Consider the following 14871-nt stretch of genomic DNA (forward strand, 5'->3'; position numbering starts at 1 on the left):
CTTTCCTCCCTTGAGTCAATGCCTCTTTTAATACATGCTAGTATCTTATTAGCCTTTGAAGCTGCTGCCCTGCATTGTGCACCCATGTTTAGCTTGTTATCTATTACTTCCCCCAAATCCCTTTCCTCCTGTCTTGTTCCATTTAAATAATACGTTGCCTGCTTATTTTTACTTACAAAATGTAGAACCTTGCATTTTCCAGTATTAAATCTCATTTTCCATTTACCTGACCATACTTCTAATTTTTGCAGGTCCCTTTGCAACAAAAGTTCATCCTGCTCTAACCTAATGACCTTACTTAAAGGGACAGTAAACTAAACTTTCATGATTCAGATAGGGCATGCAATTTTAAACAAATTTCCAATTTACTTTTATCATCAAATTTGCTTTATTCCCTTGGTGGTATTTTTGAAAAGCTAAACCTAGCTAGGCTCAAACTGATTTCTAAACCGTTGAAAACCGCCTCTTAGCTCAGAGCATTTTGAAAAATGTTCACAGTTAGACAGTGTTAGTTTCTGTGTGTTACATAGATAACATTGTGCTCACTCCCGTGAAGTTATTTAGGAGTCTTCACTGATTGACTACACTGCATGTCTGTCAAAAGCACTTAGATAAGGAGGCTGACTGCAGAGGCTTAGATACAAGGTAATCACAGAGGTAAAAAGTATATTAATATAACTGTGTTGGTTATGCAAAAACAGGGAATGGGTAATAAAGGGATTATCTATCTTTTTAAATAAGAAAACTTTTGGTGTAGACTGTCCCTTTAACATAGTATCATCTGCAAAAATAGAGATGTCGCTATTTAATCCTAGCTCCAAGTCATTTATAAAAATATTAAAAAGAATAGGGCCCAGCACTGATCCCTGGGGTACTCCACTGATTACCTTTGTCCAATCTGAGTATGATCCATTTACTACTACTCGTTGCTCCCTATCTTTTATCCAGTTATTTATCCACAAACTAACATTTTCAGCTATTCCAAGTCCCTTAATTTTGTGCATTAATCTCTCATGTGGCACTGTATCAAACGCCTTTGCAAAATCTAAGTATATCACATCATCTGATTCAACAACTGATTCATCAACTCCCCTTTTTCTATATTTTGCCCATACAAATACCATTTTCAGGGCAATGGGTAGCTTAGGTTTTTGTTAGTTAGGTTTTTTATTTTGGGGGGTTGGTTGGGTGGTGGGTTTTACTGTTGGGGGGTCTTTGTATTTTTTCAGGTAAAAGAGCTGATTTCTTTAGGGCAATGCCCTACAAAAGGCCCTTTTAAGGTCTATTGGTAGTTTAATGTAGGCTAGGGGTTTTTTTTTATTTTGGGGGGGCTTTTTTTATTTTATAGGGCTATAAGATTAGGTGTAATTGTTTTTATTTTGGATAATTTAGTTTGTTATTTTTTGTAATTTAATGTTTGTTATTTTTTGTAAATTAGTGTTTGTTATTTTTTGTAATTTTAGATTTAATTTTCTAAGTAGTGTTAGTTTTTTTTTAATGTGTAATTTAGTTTATTTAATTGGTAGTTATTTTCATTTTAGTATAATAGTTATGTTAAGTTAATTGTTGGTTTAAACTTAGGTTTTTTTAATTTCACAGGTAAGTTTTTATTTATTTTAAGATGGGATATTGTAATTTTAATTTAAAGTTAGGGGGTGATAGGTTTAGGGGTTAATAGTTTAATTTAGTTTTTTTGCCATGTGTGGGGCTGGTGGTCTAGGGGGTAATAGGTTTATTTAGTGGCGGCGATGTGGGAGGCCAGAAGTTTAGAGGTTAATAACTTTATTTAGTGCCGGCAGTGTTGGAGAGTAGGGGAATAGGGGTTAATAGCTTTATTATAGTGGCGGCACTGTTGGGGTGCGGGGGAATAGGGGTTAATAACTTTATTATAGTGGCAGCGATGTTGGGAGCGGCGGTATAGGGATTAATAACTTTTATAATTGGTGGCGATGTCGGGAGCGGCAGATTAGGGGTTAATAACTTTATTAAGTGTGTTGGCTATTTCGGGGGCGGCGGATTAGGGGTGTTTAGATGTGGGGTTTATGTTAGGGGGTTTAAACGTAACTTTTTTTTCCCCATATACATCAATGGGGTTGCGTTACAGAGCTTTTCATTCCGTGACAGCAGGTGATTTTTTTCTAACTCTCTCTCCCCATTGATGTCTATGGGGGAAAGCATGTCAAAGCAGCCCTTGGATTTTGTGCGGTATGGAGCTTATCACCACAATATTGCACGCACAAGGCGGGTTTTTAGAAACTTGTAATGGCAGCGCTATGGAGGGTGAAATATTGCAAGTTTTGTTGCATTCGTTTTGCACCCTCTATAGCACAAAACTTGTAATTTAGGTGTATGTTATTTATTTTTATTTATTTTTTCTCTCGTCTTTTTATCACAATATTAGAAAGTGTTACCAATTATCTTTTTTCTTGCAAATAAAAAGAAAAAATAAGCAAAGAAAGAGTCCGACATTAACCAGAAACAACAGCCTGAAGGACTTTCCTTCCAAAGGTTGCTTCAGAAGAACCAATAACATAAATATGGTAGAATTTAGTGAAAATATGCAAAGAAGACAAAGATGCCTATTTATTATAAAGGTCTGTCGGACCTGATCCGACAGTGCGGATCAGGTCCGACAGATCTCGCTGAATGCGGAGAGCAATGCGCTCTCTGTATTCAGCATTGCACCAGCAGCTCTTGTGAGTTGCTGGTGCAACGCCGCCCCCTGCAGATTTGCCGCAAGCAGGGAGGTGTCAATCAACCTGATCGTACTTGATCGGGTTGAATTGTGGCAATCTCTGTCCGCCTCATCAGAGCAGGTGGACAGGGTTATGCAGCAGCAGTCTTTAGACCGTTGCTTCATAACTGCTGTTTCTGGCGAGCCTGCAGGCTCGCAAGAAACACGAGCCCTCAAGCTTCATTTGAAGCTTGATAAATAGGCCTCTATGTAGCTGCTTTGCAAATATGATCTACAGAGGCCTCATTCTTAAAGGCCCAAGATGTGACAACTTACCTGGTAGAAAGGGCAGTGATATGTATAGGATGAGACTGACTGTCTTATCTTGATGAAAAATAAGATAAGGAGGATCACAAGAAAGGGCAGATAATTCAGTAGTAGAAGATATTGCCAATAGAAAAACCAGAACCTTTCAAGATAAAAGCTTGATATCCACCTTATGCATGGGTTCAAAAGGAGGAATCTTTAAAATCTTTAGAACCAAGTTAAGACTCCAGGGAGGAGAAATTAGTTTAAGAACAGGTTTAATCCTGACCAAAGCCTGAGCAAAACAGTGAATATCAGGAAGATTCTATGAAACCAAGCTGGAGCAATCAACATCCCAGATGCCCCCTCCTGCCTGATTCTGGCAACTATTACACAGGGGTTTTCAGCTTGAGAACTGAAAAGAAAGTAGACACATATTGCACTCATAGAGGTATTGTAGTATGACAGTGTTAATGCTCTCTTGTTAAAACTTAACTTTTATTCAAAGTCAATAAATTAAAAAATAAGTGATGTGATAAAAACACATAAATGGGAAGTATGAACAATAATCTGAAAGGTAAAGAACATTTTCCTTTCAGAAAAATTTCACAATTGCAGTGTTTGTTTAGCACAGTGTAAATAGATTAAGGGTTTTTAAGTAATAATCATAGGGTTAAATATTACCCTGGTAATGCTCAACCCGGTTTGTAAGAACACTTAGGCTATTAAAGAACTGTTAGATTATGAAATTTAACATGTGGGCATTTTTTAAATAAAGTGACCGATTACAGCATAATTATATTCTAGGCAGAAAGCATTATGGTAAGCCAGTATGGGTTCAAGAACCCTTGCCACTATATTATTAGCCAAAGAATTGATTATAAGCTGCTGCGATCACAATTTAGAGTGAATTATCCCAATTCAACATATTTCCCTCTTATTGATATAGTTATAATGTTCCCATTTAGCTGTTAAAATAGATACACAACAGACAAAAAAACGTAGACGCCTCTAACACGTTTCGCCGTCAAGGCTTTTTGAAAGGGCGTTGAGCTTAATTTCTCGCTATGATTTATACAATCTTGCTGACGTTCATTGGCCGATTCGATTGTCAATCACTCTCAAAGTGATATGATTGGCGGAATTACGATCGTATTGTTAAAATGTTAATTTGATTGTTTGCTACACTTTGGGATTGCATTGTGTATATGTTAGTTTACTCTAAGTTAAGTATGTTTGATAATAATGTAGAAAATAGGTTTGGGGTATGTTATTACCTCAATTTTAAATGTCTAATTGTCGATTGGGTGATCTTGGTATCAGTCATCATTATCGAATTTGCAATTAGTTGTTACTTATGTCAATTACTTGTTCTAGTCCAATCATTGTGCACAGTATCTTACAAAGTTATATTTTGGAATAAAATAATTAAATTGTGATATTGCAATGTAAATGATATAACGATTTAAAAGTTGTACCTTTGTGGTAAAAATATAGTGTGTGAACCTTAGAAATAGTGAGAATATATATGTGTTTGAAACAAACATCTTATGATGTTTTGGATTGGCTGATAAAACTGTCAATCACTTGTGAATAGATTGCATGATCCATAGTAAGGACTGTTATCAAAAAATATATGTGAAAAGTGAGATTGTGGGAGATTAGTGTATAAATCAATAGTGTCAATACTAACAAAAAAAGGGGAAAGGGATGCCTGGAGTTGAAGTGGGATAAATAATTATTACTAATATTAATAATTTGTGAAATTTAAAGTTTGAAAGCAATTTATGGAAGCATGTGTACGAAAAACTTAGTATAAAAAGGGGTGATAAGATTAAGTAAATATATTGATGCTTACAAATTTATGAAAAGGAATTTCAATTATTGACCACATGAAGAAAGAAATATTGTATATATCTCTATGTGACATACATCATTTTCTTGATTATTTTGGACATCAGTAGAGTTATAGATGTTATCATTTCTGATAGATTTGGTTATTAATTATATGCAGAAAGAGAAAGTTCTCATCATAATGGATCTATCTCAATTTACTTTTTTACTGTGTTACTACAGTTTTCAGGGATAGTCATGTTTGTTTTTAGTAATACATGGATGGTTTTACATTGGATGGATTTATTTAGGTAGGAAGACACAGTAATTGTTGTTTTCATTTAACCCTTTAGGATTTACTGAGTCCATAAGGAATATTTATCTGCATTCAGATTATAACAAGGCTTCTTCCAAGTTCCCTCCCCTTATTCCTAGGGATATTTTCTGCAATCCAAAACATGACCAATCCTTGGCATTTGAATTGTGTTTAAGTAAAAAGAGCTTGGCCACCTTAGTTATTTTTTTGCCTTGTTGAACGTCTCTTTGTGCATTTTTAATGTTGCTGAGGTGTTCTCCCATCTCCTTTTCAGCAGTCTTCAGGACATACCAATGTAGTATAACCCACATTTGTAATTTAATACATATATTATTCCACTAGTATTACATGTTATGTGGTCTTTAATACAATGGGCCTCAAGTTATCAAGCTGTCAACCGCAAATACGCTGGAATTCTGCAGCGTATTTGTGGCGAGGCTGATTCGCCGTAGTTATCAAGCCCTACAGCCCGGCAAAAGTAGAATCTATTGATGTAACATACGATCCGCCGGACTCAGTCCGACACAGATCGATGGTTACGTCACTACAGATGCTCCGAATGCAAGTTCGGCACAATCTGACTACTTTTGGTAGTTATCAAATACCTACCAGGTACGCTCACCACTATTCCGGGCCAGCGTACCTGGTTTTCAATCCGCCGCCCTGGAGGCAGCGGATCCTATAGTCTGACAGCAGCGAGAGCTCATGTTCGCTGCTGCCCGATATCCCATTGATTCCTATGGAAAGTGTCTGCACCTAACACCCTAATATGTACCCCGAGTCTAAACACCCCTAATCTTCCCCCCGGACCCCGCCTCACCTAAATAAACTTCTTACCCCCTAAACCGCCGCTCCCGGACCCCGCCGCCACCTACATTATACCTATTAACCCCTAATCTGCCGCCCCCTATACCGCCGCCACCTACATAAATTTATTAACCCCTAACCTGCCAATCCCGGACCCCACCGCAAATAAATTAATTGTTTAACCCCTAAACCGCCGCACCCGGAGCCCTCCGCCACCTACATTACATTTATTAACCCCTATCCTGCCCCCCCTACACCGCCGCCACCTACAGTACATTTATTAACCCCTAATCTACCCCCCCTACACCGCCGCCACTATATTAAATGAATTAACCCCAAAACCTAAGTCTAACCCTAACACCCCCCTAACTTAAATATTATTTAAATTTATCTATAAAAATATTCCTATCATTAAATAAATTAATCCTATTAATAGATATAATGTAGGTGGTGGCGGGGTACGGGAGCGGCGGTTTAGGGGTTCATATATTTATTATAGTGGCAGCGGGGTCCAGGAGTGGCGGTTTAGGGGTTAATATTTATAATAGTTGCGGCGGGGTCTGGGAGCGGCGGTTTAGGGGGTAATAAGTTTATTTAGGTGCGGGGGGCTCCGGGAGCGGCGGTTTAGGGGGAAAAACTGTATAGTATAGTGTGGGTGCTTAGTGACAGGCTAGCAAGAAAGCTGCGAAGAAGCCGATGAGCAGCGAGATCGATGACTGTCAGTTAACAACAGTCCGCTGCTCATCGCTTCGTACTTGGTGCGCGTCTTCTTGACAGCTCTCTTGATAACTTTGGCAAATGTATTCTGGTACGCGGCGGCGATGTAAGGCGAGCTTAGGCGAGCGTATTGGGCCGGCGAATGCAGGTAAGTAGACAGCTTGATAACTAGAGGCCAATGCCTTTTCCCACATGTCCTTTATAGTGTGAATTTTTCTGATGTCTATACTGTACAGTAGACACAATTTCTGCAGGGGTATGTTCCTGGGAACAATGCACACGGGTATTTTTCTTACAAAGTAGCTTTTTACCAGCCTGTCTTTGATATTGGCCGGTCTTTTGTAGCAGATAGATACTTTATCATCTAAGATTAAATTTAGATCTGGATCCGCTTTCATAAAGGACAAATTTGGGAAAATACATTGTATTAAAGACCACATAACATGTAATACTAGTGAAAACATATATGTATTAAATTACAAATGTGAGTTATACTACAAAAACATAACTACAGTGGCCAAGCACTTTTTACTTAAACACAATTCAATTGCCAAGGACTTGTTATAATCTGAATGCAGATAAATATTCCTTATGGACTCAGTAAATCCTAAAGGGTTAAATGAAAACAACAATTACTGTGTCTTCCTACCTAAATAAATCCATCCAATGTAAAACCATCCATGTATTACTAAAAACAAACATGACTATCCCTGAAAACTGTAGTAACACAGTAAAAAAGTAAATTGAGATACATCCATTATGATGAGAACTTTCTCTTTCTGCATATAATTAATAACCAAATCTATCAGAAATGATAACATCTATAACTCTACTGATGTCCAAAATAATCAAGAAAATTATGTATGTCACATAGAGATATATACAATATTTCTTTCTTCATGTGGTCAATAAATGAAATTCCTTTTCATAAATTTGTAAGCAGCACCAGTACATTCACTTAATCTTATCACCCCTATTTAAAATACATTTTTCGTACACATACTTCCATTAATTTCTTTCAAACTTTACATTTCACCAATTATTAATATTATTAATTATTTATCCCACTTCAACTCCAGACATCTTTTCCCCCTTTATTTGTTAGTATTGACACTATTGATTTATACACTAATCTCCCATGATCTCACGCTCTCACTTTTCACATATTATATTTTTTGATACTTTTTTGTAACACTTACTATGGATCATGCAACATCTCCATAATCTAACAATCTATTCACAAGTGATTGACAGTTTTATCAGCCAATCCAAAACATCATAAGCTGTTTGTTTCAAACACATATATATTCTCACTATTTCTAAGGTTCACACACTATATTTTTACTACAATTATACAAATTTTGAATCGCTATACTATTTACATTGCAATATCACAATTTAATTTTTTATTCCAATATATCTTCATAAGATACTGTGCACTATGATTGGACTAGAATAAGTAATTGACATCAGTAACAACCAATTGCAAATGCGACAATGATGACTGATACCAAGATCACCCAATCGACAATCAGATATTTAAAATTGATGTATTAACATACCTCAAACCTATTTTCCACAATATTATCAAACATACTTAACTTAGAGTAAACTAATATATACACAATGCAATCCCAAAGTGTAGCAAATAATCAAATTGACAGTTTAACAATCCGATTATAATTTCGACAATCATATGACTTTAAGAGTGATTGACAAACGAATCAGCCAAAAAATGTCAGCGAGATCGTATAAATCATTGCAAGAAATTAAGCTCAACGCCCTTTGAAAAAGCCTTGACAACGAAACGCGTCAGAGGCATCTATGTTTATTTGTCTGTTGTGTATCTATTTTAACAGCTAAATGGGAACATTAGAACTATATCAATAAGAGGTAAATGTGTTGAATCAGTGTAATTCACTCTAAATTGTGATCGCAGCAGCTTATAATCAATTCTTTGGCTAATAATATAGTGGCAAGGGTTCTTGAACCCATACTGGCTTACCATAATGCTTTCTGCCTAGAATATAATTATGCTGTAATCGGTCACTTTATTTAAAAATGCCCAAATGTTAAATTTCACAATCTAACGGTTCGTTAATAGCCTAAGTGTTCTTACAAACAGGGTTGAGCATTACCAGGGTAATATTTAACCCTTTGCTTATTACTTAAAAACCCTTAATCTATTTATACTATGCTAAACAAACACCTCAATTGGGAAATCATATTCTATTATGTATTTTTATCACATCACTTATTTTTTTATTTTTTTTCGACTTTGAATAAAAGTTGTTTTAACAAGAGAGCATTAACACTGTCATACTACAATATGTGTATACTTTCTTTTCAGTTCTCAAACTGACAAACCCTGTTTAACCTCTTAAGGACATATGACGGAATTTTTCCGTCATAAAACAATTGAGCAAACTGAAAGCTGTGTCCTTAAAGGGTTAAAATTTAATACTATACACTGCACTCCATCCAGTACATGACTCTACATATCAAACTAATAATAAAAAGGAAGACGTAAATACCTATACCACAGGTAGTGCCATTGGTTCTTTAAAAAAAAATTATTCTGGCAGCTACCCTTGGCAGGAGAACCAGAGGAGGAAAACATATGCTAGATGAAAAGACCAAGGAGCTACCACAAACTGAGGATCCATGGACTTTGCAAAGTACCTGTGAAGTTTGTTGTTTAACCAAGGGGCCATCCGATCTATCTCTGGGAGACTCCAAAGATCCACAATCTTACTAATCCTTGACCCGGTAATCAGGATCCTGGATGTGGATAGTTGAGATTCTGTGATTCATAATTGCAGGGTTCAGGAATTGGAAAACACATCTATCCAACGTATTCAAGCTCCATAGAAACAGGTAGTTTTGAGCATCAGAGTACATTACTGCAGACTTGACAAGCACAGTGAAAGATCCTGACAACTGAGACATGCTGCAGGACACAGTGTAAAATATGGCTGAGGCAGAAGAATGTACTTAGCAGAATTCAGGATGTATGATGTAGCTGCAGCAAATGACTGAATAATAACAGAAATACAAATTAGTAGCTAAAGGATTTAGAGTGCATGCATGAGCTGAAGCCAATGGCTGGATAATAACAGCAAACAGATTAGTAACTGAAATATAATGCAGAGTTCACAGTATAATACAGTTGTAGCAGATGACTGAATGAGCACAGCAATATAGACCTGTAACTGAGATTTGTTGCAGAGTTCAGAGTATACAAAATAGTTGTGCCCAGGAAACAAAGCAGAATATATCTGGGTTCTTGCGGTTTGTAGAAAACAGGCATAGGTCATCAGGCAGGATGATACACTTGAAATCACAAAGAAAGGCACACTGGAACAGACACAGAGTGATTTGCTTTTAGAAACAATATCAAAGCTGGTGCATTGAACTTAATTAGGCAGGTAAGTTCCAGCAGTAGAATGAATGAAGGCTACGCCCCAAACAGCCTGATTGACAGAAGCAGACTTAAAGTGACAGCAACAACATGCAGGCAGGCATGACAGAAGATAAGCATTCTTTGAAACTATTGTGGACAGAAACTGAATTTGCTACACCAAGGGCAGAATAGTCTGAATAGTTTCCATCTTAAAAGTTGGAATTCTGAGAAGCTTGTTTAGGGTCTTTAAATCTTGAATTGGTCTTAAAGCCCCTTCCTTCTTTGGAACAATGAAGAGCCTGTACCAAAATTGGAACTGGAACTATGAGCCCCATAGATTCCAGAGAGACTAAAAGAAGGCTCTTGCTTTCAAAGGAGCCTTTGGGACATGAGACAAAAGAAACTTAACTCTGAGAATGCTCACTTGGAAACTTAGCTGTCCTTGCTTAAAACTCTGTATTACTCAGGGGCACACTGTTCTTACTGACTTAGTAGAGGGAACAGATTTCCTAGAAAGATTAGATCTGTTTGAACTTGGCTTCCATGCAGAATTGGAAGATCCCTGTTTCTGAGAAGAGGAAGGAATTTTTTGTTCCTTGTTCTGTCGAAAGAAACGGAAATGATTAGGAGCTTTAAATTTACCCTTAGACCTTGTCCTGGGGAAGAAAAGTTACCTTGCCACCAGTCACAGTAGAAACCAAGAACCAAACTATGTCTTTCCTTGAAACGAAATAGATAAAAGTCTGGATTTATACACCATATCAGCTGACCAGGATTTAAGACATAGCGCATTTCTGGATAAAACTGCTAATGACATATTCTTAGAATCAATATTAATTATGTCCATAAAAGCATCACAAATAAAAACATTAGCAGATTTCAACTAAACTAGAAGGTTTAGAAAACCTTTATTAGCAGAATCATCATCCAAAAACTGCTCAAACAGATTATCCAAACTGAAGAAGCTGCAGCTACACAGGAAATTTTAACTGCAGGCCTAAAAAGAAAACCATGTGATTAGAGGCGGTCAGAAGATGCTTAGATACAAGTTAGTCACAGAAGTAAAAAGTGTATTAATATAACAGTGTTGGTTTTGCAAAACTGGGGAATGGGTAATAAAGGGATTATCTATCTTTTTAAACAACAAAAATTCTGGTGTTGACTGTCCCTTTACACAAAAAGAGGATAAATCAGAGTCACGATCAGAAACCCCTGATCATCAGATAATAACTCACCCTCAGAAGATGAATCAGCTGAGCCAGGATTCAGAACAGTATTTAATACAGGCTTAGAACTAGTAGAAGGTAAATCATGAACTGACATTTTACACTTACTTGAAAGGGGCATAGCCGCCAGCATTTCAGATATAATCGAGCTTACAAAATCCTTGCATCCTGGGGGAAAAATATTTACAACTTGTAGAACAAACAGCTGAGCTGGAGGCAATACATCAGCATGTTTACAATATACACACTTTATATTGGTAGGAAAGTGTCCAGAGGAGATAGCTTCTAAAGGGGTCTCAGGGACAGACACAGAAGGCTCTATGATAAATAAGAATCTACAAAAAAGTAGAAATACACAATCATAAGGCTCTTGAAGAAAGGGAAAAACGTTACCCCTCCAAACAGAGTATTAAGTAAGGACAGCTAGGTCTCAGAGCACTAACCCGACATCAAAATATGAAAAATCGCGCACAGGAGAACCGAGCGCACTACACATGTAACAGCGCACTCAGAACTAAAAGAAGGAACACATGCAAGCAATCTGAGTTAATAAGGCAAAAGTATGCCAAAGAAGCCGATGCGTGCTATCCATATCGCCAAAGTGTGCTATTCCAGCATCATAGATGCGCAAACCCAACAGACCAACAAAAAATCCAACATGTGCAAATTCAAAACCGATGTGCGCTAACGCTAAAATAGAATAGGCGGGCAAAATGTTTTTGAAGGGGAATAGAGTCTTAAAATTTTAAAGGAGCTATAAAAAATAAATATATAAATAATAATGTCCCTAAGCTATATAGTAAAATCATAGACATACTTAATAGCCTAAAATGTTTATATGAGTGCCAGAATAATAAACAAAAAAGTACTTACCCATTAGCACTGTTGAAAATAATAAGCAATATCTGTCTCTGTTTTTTGCAGTGTCTTGTGAGGTCTGAATGAGTTAATTTGTATGCGGGCATTATTAGTCAGGGGAGGCCAGTCTTGTTTAATGGGGCTATAAAATGTAGCTAGTTCTGAGTGTATGTCTGTTTATTTTTTTCAAAATCTAATCTTTTCCTATCCTTGTTTAAATTATTGCATACCAGCTAGTATCAGTGAGCACTTAAATTCCTTGTTGTCCTGGTAGGCCAAATATAAGTGTGTATATGAATGTATGTAAACCATAAATTAGTAAGCTTGTAGAATGATATGCTCTCTTTGTAAACATAAGGAATGTCTCAGAAAAGCAGACACTGGTTCATCCCTGACCTTTGTCCTTTTTCTTGATATATGGTCAAACACAGTAAAACCTACAATTCTGGGGTGCGATCCGATATACGGCATACTTTTTGGCGCAAACGAGGTAACCCGCGCCACCCGTAGTTTCACCTCGCACATCGGGGTATCCAATATACCCCGCCAGCAGTTGCTAAAGTGCCATAAGTCGGACAAACTAGCGATGTCCAGAAATAAGCGTAAGTACAAATTTCTGGAGTCGCCAGTGACTTACGGCACTTTAGAAACTGCCGGCGCCTAAAAAAACTAACTAAACTTTTAAATCTCCCGTAACTGTCTAACACGCCTCCCAAAAATAAGCCCAACACGTATACCCCTCTATCCGCAATCCCCCCTCTCACTCCTAACAATAAATGTATTAACCCCTAGACAAACAACCCCCCACATTGCAATAAGCCTATCCTAGTATTAACCCCTAAACCGCCGCACCTGGACCCCGCCGCCACCTATATTAAATGTATTAACCCCTAATCTGACCCCCCTACACCGCCGCCACCTATATTAAATATATTAACCCCTAATCTGACCCCCCTACACCGCCGCCACCTATATTAAATATATTAACCCCTAATCTGACCTCCCTAAATCGCCGCCACCTATATTAAATATATTAACCCCTAATCTAAACCGCTGCAACCTATATTAAATATATTAACCCCTAATCTGACCCCCCTACACCGCCGCCACCTATATTAAATATATTAACCCCTAAACCTAAGTCTAACCCTAACACCCCCTAACTTAATTATTATTTAAATAAATCTAAATAATATTAATATTAACTTTAGAAACTGCCAGTGCCTAAAAAAACTAACTAAACTTTTAAATCTCCCGTAACTGTCTAACACGCCTCCCAAAAATTCAGCCCGACACATATACCCCCCTAAACCACCACCTACATTAAATATATTAACCCCTAATCTGACCCCCCTACATCGCCGCCACCTATATTAAATATTAACCCCTAAACCTAAGTCTAACCCTAACACCCCCTAACTTAATTATTATTTAAATAAATCTAAATAATATTAATATTATTAACTAAATTATTCCTATTTAAAACTAAATACTTACCTATAAAATAAACCCTAAGATAGCTACAATATAATTAATAATTACATTGTAGCTATTTTAGGGTTTATATTTATTTTATAGGTAACTTTGTATTTATTTTAACTAGGTAAATAGCTATTAAATAGTTAATAACTATTTAATAGCTACCTAGTTAAAATAATTTAAAATAATAATTTAGGTTTAAATAGGAATAATTTAGTTAATAATATCAATATTATTTAGATTTATTTAAATAATAATTAAGTTAGGGGGTGTTAGGGTTAGACTTAGGTTTAGGGGGTAATATATTTTATGTAGGTGGCGGCGCTGTAGGGAGGTCAGTTTAGGGGGTAATACATTTAATATAGGTGGCGGCGGTGTAGGGGGTCAGATTAGGGGGAAATATATTTAATATAGGTGGCGGCGGTGTAGGGGGGTCAGATTAGGGATTAATACATTTAATATAGGTGGCGGCGGTGTAGGGGGGTCAGATTAGGGGGTAATAGATTTAATGTAGGTGGTGGCGGGGTCCGGGAGTGGCGGTTTAGAGGTTAAACACTTTATTAGGTATTGCAGTGGGAGATTGCGGTTGACAGGTAGATAGACATTGCGCATGCGTTAGGTGTGAGGTTTTATTTTGCAGGCATTTTAGGGAGTAACGGTGGTCCAATACTCAGCACAAGGCTTGCTACGCCTGCATTTTGTGTCGAGGTGAAAATGGAGTAAGTTTTCTCCGTTTATTCAGTCCTTACGCTGTATATTGGATACCAAACTGCGCGTGTTTTGTATATCAGTCTATGGGCCAAAAAACTATGGGCGAAGGCAGAAATATACAAGCGTAACTTCTATGTTACGCCATATATGTGATACCAAACCCGCGCAAAATCCGGTGTCGCCGGCTTCTGCGGGCGACGCTGCTTATCGAATGGGGCCCCTGATGTGTAGAACTGTTATTTACTTATGTTGTAACCATATTTGTTAAAACCCTTGCATTTTTTTAGCTAGCCAATCATAAACTGTATTAGCCTAGATATGGAGTCCAGGAATGCCCTGTCTCCTGTGTATAAATACCTGGGAAGGGGACTGACCCCGCCATAGATAAGAGGAGGCAAAGGACATGTCCCTATGACACCTGTGGCAAGCTTGTGACTAACTCCCATAAGGTGTAATTGTGCTCCCAATATATCCCTCTTTAAAACAGCAACAATCTGAGGGGAAAATAGGCCTCAAACATCTGGAGCACCTTCATTCTTCA

Source organism: Bombina bombina, chromosome 2, assembly GCF_027579735.1.
Source record: "Bombina bombina isolate aBomBom1 chromosome 2, aBomBom1.pri, whole genome shotgun sequence".
Classification (NCBI taxonomy): Eukaryota; Metazoa; Chordata; class Amphibia; order Anura; family Bombinatoridae; genus Bombina; species Bombina bombina.